This window comes from Psammomys obesus, unplaced genomic scaffold (genome assembly GCF_907164565.1).
Source record: "Psammomys obesus unplaced genomic scaffold, mPsaObe1.curated_primary_1811, whole genome shotgun sequence".
Classification (NCBI taxonomy): Eukaryota; Metazoa; Chordata; class Mammalia; order Rodentia; family Muridae; genus Psammomys; species Psammomys obesus.
Window position 1 is genome coordinate 13,100,920 of NW_026592548.1, and position 7,082 is coordinate 13,108,001.

A 7,082-nucleotide genomic window follows, 5' to 3' on the forward strand; every position below is an offset into this window, starting at 1 on the left:
AATTTTAGGCATCAAACCAAAATAGAAACATAATCACTCACAAGAGAACATGAGATAATATTGTCTCAGACCCTTAATCCACAAAGTCTGCTACTTACAAAGTTTCTCTCCGGACCTGCGAACTGCACTGAATATCTGTCCCCTTATCCACTTACCTTATCACAAGAAAATAAGCCAGCAGGTATGTGATGAGGTCAGATGTCTCCAGGACTAACTGGTCACTGATTTGTATCTCATATGAGAAAATACCCTTAAGCCACAAGCAAGAGATTTCTTAAAAAAAAAAAAAATTCTTACGACTAAAATCCCAGTTTCATCACAACACTGGATAAATTTTGATTCTTTTCATTGTCCTTGTCATGGTACTTGAACGGTGTTGGCTGTTTTGCTGCCAGGCAGCTTGAACTTTCTATGTCCAGTGTGGTTTCTTCTTCTCAAGAAGTTTCCTCTCCAGCAAAAACTGCTGCCTAAGACACAGTGTTGCCTTCCTGAGATTTCATTGCCATACTCACTGCAGCTAGTGTCCATGCATCCTCTATCAAAAACCAGTTTATAGCCTTTTAGAGCAGTCTAGAGCTGCTTTTCTTAGATTATGCCTAGGACAATTGTGTGTGTGCACACACATGTGCATGTGTGTTTGTATGTATACACACATCATATATGTATGTATGCATATGTAGTCAACATATATTTAGTATTAATTGCCCAGATTTATAAGTATTATTATTTCAAATTCCATATTACATGAAACATGATTTTAACACTGAGAGTCAGCCTTAACCATTCTTTAAGTAGCAAATGTAGAACAATAAACTCTTAGTGTAACAGCTTCATGTATGGAAGACCAACTTCACTGAACAGCGGTTCTGAGTTTTCATTTTCCTTACTAGTCTAGAGCTTGATGGAAGGGTAAAACCCATCTCTGTTACATATTTCATCCATTCAAAATCTTCTTTCGTTGTCTTTTGTTCCATAGTCACTTTAACAGAGCTAACATCTCCTTGGCTGTTCCTAAGTTGTACACAGACACAAGATTAAGACTTAATCTATAAGTCACTTATATACAGGAAGCAGCAGTCAGGAGGGTTTTGAATTGTCCTGTTGTCGTTGGTTCAGTCAGGCGAAGAAACGAAATGGTGATCTTTCAGACTTGTTGGGAATAGATGGTAGCATGGGCAGCAAGAAGCAGGAGGAGGTTTGCCATTTGCCAGCCTTACGTAACAAATGTGAGTATAAATGGCCCTACAGTAAAAGGGAAAATAAAAACTTCCTAGGTGACAAATGTGGCATCAGGAAAAATTAGAGTAGGCTAACAAGCTGGAGGGCACATTCTTATTCAGCCAGCAGAAATCAGTCTTTGGGGCTTCTGGGAGATAAGAGTAGGTCTTGATAGGTCTGAGCAGAACAGCTGAATGAAATTACACCATCCCTTCACAGTCTTTATACATTTTTCACTGGTGGATGTAAACATTTATGGTTCAAATGACAAACGACTTTCCTTATTTGGCGACTTGAGGCTTTGTGAAAGCCCAGGGTCACCAGGGTGGTGTTAGGTTTCCATTGAGATCTGGGCTGGATTAAGGCCTGGGAGTCATGGCAGCTGAAAAGGAAAATGTGTCATAGCCCAACCCCCTCTTAATCCTTCTCTCACACATGTCCCCAAACCTGCTCCCCAACCAGCAGAGGAAAGACAATCTGCCTGGAGTTAAAAGGAGAAAAATCTTTCTAATGACAGGAATTCCGGGAAATGTCAAGTGCAGAGAGGACCTATATAAAGCTCATTCACATTGCATAAAATCCAAACATGCAACCTCAGTCCTCTGTTGAACTGCATGGAGCTATGGAAGTTCATGAGCACGGGTCTAATATGTTTACAGTTCAGCTAAATAAGGAATTAACAACAACACTAGGTAGTCCTAGAGGATGTCTCTCAGATGTGGATCCTAGAATCAGGCAGCGGGCATCACCTAGGCTCTCCCAGGAGTGAAGAACTCAGTACAAAAGTTCAGCCCACACCTCTTTCAAAGAGTTTTGAGATTTAAAAACAAACAAACAAACAACAAAACCAAGCAAACAAAAAACTGAACTTCTACACTCTACCAAACACTGCGTGCACCTAGACAAAAGAACACTGCCTTTTCTTCACTTCTGATGAGATCTTTGTTTGTATTCAGAGAATGCTCAGAAAAGTCTAGTTAAAGTGACTGATCCTTTAGGGGAAGAGGGTTTAACAGACTTGTGATAATTCTGAAGTATTAGTGCAATGATTAGGATTGGTCATCAAGTTGGCATGTCCTAAAATGACGTCTATTCATGCCTAGATTGAGTTGAGGTGGGAAGGCTTTCCGTAATGGTGGCTTGGAGTCCAGGACTGAACAAGGAGAAATGGCCTCTTCTCTGCTCCCTCACTACAGCTGTAGTGTGCTCACTCCCACCTCCATGGCTTCCCCGCCATGATGTTTGATAACTCCTTAAACTCTAAGCTGAAAGAAATCCTTCCTTTCCTAAATTGCTTTTTCCAGGTATTCTTGTTACAAAAGAAACTAACGCAATTAGGGATCCCATTGGGCAGATCCTGTATCTTGATGATAATTAACTCAATCTCAAAAGATAAGTAAATTTCATGATTTCCTTGGTTTTAATTGCTGAGTAGTATTCCATAGTGTAAATGTACCACAGTTTCTGTATCCATTCCTCAGCTGAGAGACATCTGGGTTCTGGCTATTACAAAAATAGCTGCTATGAACATGGTTGAGCAAATGTCCTTGTTGTGTACTTGAGCACCTTTTAGATATATGCCTAGGAGTGGTATAGTTGGATTTTGAGGAAGCACTATCCCTAGTTGTCTGAGAAAGCGCCAGATTGATTTCCAATGTGGTTGTACAAGTTTACATTCCCGCCAGCAATGGAGGAGGGTTCCTCTTTCTCCACATCCTCTCCAGCATGTGTTGTCACTTAAGTTTTTGGAACAGAGACTGTCTCTGACATGAACTCAGTGGCTGGCTCTTTGACCTCTCCCTCCCTGCCCCAAGGGAAGAGCAGCTTTGGTAGGCCACAGAGGACATTGCAGCCAGTCCTGATGAGACCTGATAAGCTAGGGTCAGATGGAAGGGGAGGAGGACCTCCCCTATCAGTAGACTTAGGAAGGGGCAGGGAGGAGATGAGTGAGGGTAGGATTGGGAGGGAATGAGAGAGGGGGCTACAGCTGGGATACAAAGTAAATAAACTTTAATTAATATAAAAAATAAAAATTAAAAAAATAAGATAAGTAAATGACCTCCTCATGGCGGGGGAGTAGCCTTACCAGGCCATAGAGGAAGACAATGCAGCCAGTCCTTATGAGACCTGGGAGGCTTGGGTCAGAGGGAGGGGAAGGAGGACCTCCCCTATCAGTGGACTGGGGGTGGGGCATAAGAAAAGAAGAGGGAGGGAGGGGACAAGGGCCTACAGCTGAGATATAAAGTGAATAAACTATAATAAATAAGTAAATTAATTGAAAAAGATAAGAAAATGAAAATACTTAAAGCTTACGTACTGAATGACAAATGATAGAATTGTTATGTAATTGTTTATGTCAATTTGCTTTCAAGGTAGTTATTTTACCTTGCTTTTCTGTTTGTTTGTTTGTGTGTGTGTGTGTTGTGACTTTGCAACATGTATACATTTAGAAATAACTAAGTAACAAATGTGTTATCTCACATTATTATTGCTTTATGATAAGAGAACTTAGAATACAATTCTATTGTAATCACCATGCTGTACAGTCCATCTCTTGATATAAATTCTTCCTCTCCAATCATGTTATATATCCATTGGGCAATCTCTCCCAATGCAGGTGCCTCTACCTCTACCCCACCCTCTGAAAACCATCTCTCTACTACTATAAGATAGACAGTTAGAGTCCATAGGATGAGATAATATGGCATTTGTTTTGCTGTGCATCGTTTATCTATTTAATTCAATGTTCTCTAAACTTGTCCATGTTTATAAACATTCCCGTTTAAGGGTGGAATAATCTACCTTGTAAAGCCCACATACTTTCTATTCTTAGACAGTAAGAGAGATTCAGCATCTTAGGTGCTATGACAACATTAAAAGATGGTTTTAACTTTAGAGATTTTTTAAAAATGAAGATGCTCCTTACTTTAGGTTGTCCAGGGTGGCACCAAAACTCAGTTACATATTCTTCTAGCTCTTGCTCATTTCTCTTTTCTGTAAGCATTAACTCATACTTCTCAGAGTACTCAAGATACGTCATAATACCGTTGTAAGCACATCACCTGAAGCCAAAATGGAGAAAGTCTTTGGTTGCTGGGGATATCTCAACTGGGCAGGTTGCCACCTTTACATCCACCCACCTAATGGACCAAGATCTATGATCATTCACTAGTAAGTTGTTGGAATTGAGTCACTTCTTTCTTAATTTTAAGAGGAAATTCTCTAATAAATCATATTGATTAGATGCAAATTTAACATGTTCTAAAAGCCCAGTTCTTACCCATGAAATTCACAGAGAAAATATCACCATATTCTGTCACACAAAATGATTTCTTTATAAAGCATTGAAAAACTACTCTAAAATGATCAAAAAATCACAGTAAACTCGTCAAATAAAATCATTGACTCAGAAAAACCCCTACAGCTTATCAGATTTATAGTTGAATTTGAATTTACACTTAATAATCTAAGTGATTTTATGAAATGAAGATACAGCATCCAGCACCTTTCCCATGGCTATAATTAGTGCCCATCTGCTGTAGTTCTGCAGTCTCCTGAGAGGGGAGGGTAAGAGACATACCCTTTTGAATACTTGCCTCCGGAGGGTTGGGCAGGTGAGATGTATGATCAATAAAATGGGATCATTCTTCAAAGACAAAGAATCTAACATACTTATCCCTGAATTGCTTGATTATATATGCAGAGTTAAATCTCTGTTCTAACATCAGTAAGGTGGGAAAACAACTTGACAGTTTGATAAGATTACCAGGACGAAGAAAGAAGGCACGTTTCAACTGGCCTCCAGGTTCTCAGAGTAGAGCCTTTATTCCACCTTTCTCCACATGTCACTCTTACCTCCATAGCCATTTGCCAGCACAAGGCAGCGAAGGCTGGTTCATTTGGCTTCTGTTAGCTAGAAATAATCTGGGACATAAAAGATACATATCACAACAAAGCTCTCCCTATCCAGGGGACATTTTAAGGCAGCTGAGCATGTTGGGTGTGCCTACAAACCCTCTTCTAGGGAGGCAGACCAAGAGGGTCTCTGAAAGCTGCAGGCCAGCCTAGTCTACACAGAGAGTGCTAGCCCAGGCATGGTGGTGAAATCCTATCTCAAAATGCTGTGACATTGCAGAGAATCTGATAAGCCAAGCTTGCACACAAGGATTGCTCAAAGCATGGCATAAAAATCACATTCATTGGCCCTCGATGTAATTAAAACACTTTATTACGTAGAAATAAGAAAAGGTCAATGACATTCACCACATCTAAACATTCCACAAATGCAGAAAAAAAAAATCACAAAATATACATCAAAAGGGATATTTCTGAGATTCTTTCCAAAGTGATATGACAGTTACAAGTAAAATATGGCAAGAAGGCCACAGAGCTCCATCTCCAGATGAGAGCCACCACAATTAGCCACCTCTTACCTTATCTCTACAATTCTGTTACTTTTTTTTTTTTTTTTTTTTTTTTGAGAAAATGACAGAATGGCCCCTTTCTGGCATGCATCTAACAAAGCTAATTTTCAGAACTTCAGTATCCTGGTGCTCTGCTTGGTTAAGTGGAGTCTCAACCCCTTTTATCCCTTGGAATCATATCATCTGGCCAGACAATTCTTTCTGCCTGGAGTCTTCCTGGCTGGCGCATTCTTTATATTTTTTTTTTCATTAACCTTTTACCATTATCAATATTGGCAGAAGTATGTGCTTAGAACAGAACTCCATTTAAAAATGTAAAATATATCTATTTTCTCTTAAAGTTCAAACTTCACATTTCTGGGAAAGAATACAAGCTGTCAGGGAGCATTGAGCTAAATGACTCTCACGGAGTCAAAGATACTGGCTCTCTTCACACAGAGGCAGTGAGCAGAGAGATGAAAGAAGGGGCCTGGGAGAGGGAAGAGCTTCCTAAAACACACTTATGGTTGGAGAGGTTTTTCAATGTATAAGAAGTCTTCAGGCATTTAATTTTTGTTGTCAAAGAAACCTCTAGCAATATAAAGATGAAACTGGCATCCCGAGAATTAATATCTAAAATCAGTTTCTGTCCAGAAACCTCTTGCAGTGCTGAACGTGTGTGTGTGTGTTTGGGGTGTGTTATGTGGCTGCATTGTTCGAAGTTTTCTGAAGAGTTGAAAGAATAATACTCTTCCCCCTTGCTTTGAAGGGATTTGTGCTTCTCTGTCACTGATATCTTGCATGTGTTTTGCATGCCATCAACTATATAAGATTAAGAATATGTTATCCTTTCCTAACTAGGCAATCAAAGTCTCAGGCCCTGCATGACTCCCCTGGCTTGCAGATCAGCAGCACCCTAGTTCAAGACGGAAATTGCTTTCAGCCAGTGTTATTCAAAGAGTCGTGTTTCCGTTTCATCTTTTATTTAGTGTTGCTGGTCACCTAGGGCCCATTCACAAGGCGCCAATTAATGGATGGGTATCAGCCTAGGACAATTTTCTTTCCTGTCTGATTTAATGGGCACAAGTTAAAACTTATTTTCATAAAAAAAAAAGATACCTATCACAACAAAGCTCTCCCTATCCAGGGGACATTTTAAGGCAGCTGAGCATGTTGGGTGCTTACAGGTTGGGACCGTTTCCACAAAGGCCACAAGGACTTAATAAAGAAACAAACAAACAAAAAAAAATTAAGATTTTTTTTTTCCTGAAAAGAAGATGCTGTACAGTTACCACACAGGTGTCTATAGCTGCAGCATAAACCACCTAAATTATCTTTCTCTTGATTCCCAGATGCCTGGCAGACTGATGGCAGTCCAATCTTACTATTGTTTGAACGGGGACCCCAGAGCACTTCTTGCTAGCCAAGTATAAAAGAGGCTCTGGGATTTCTTTTCATTGC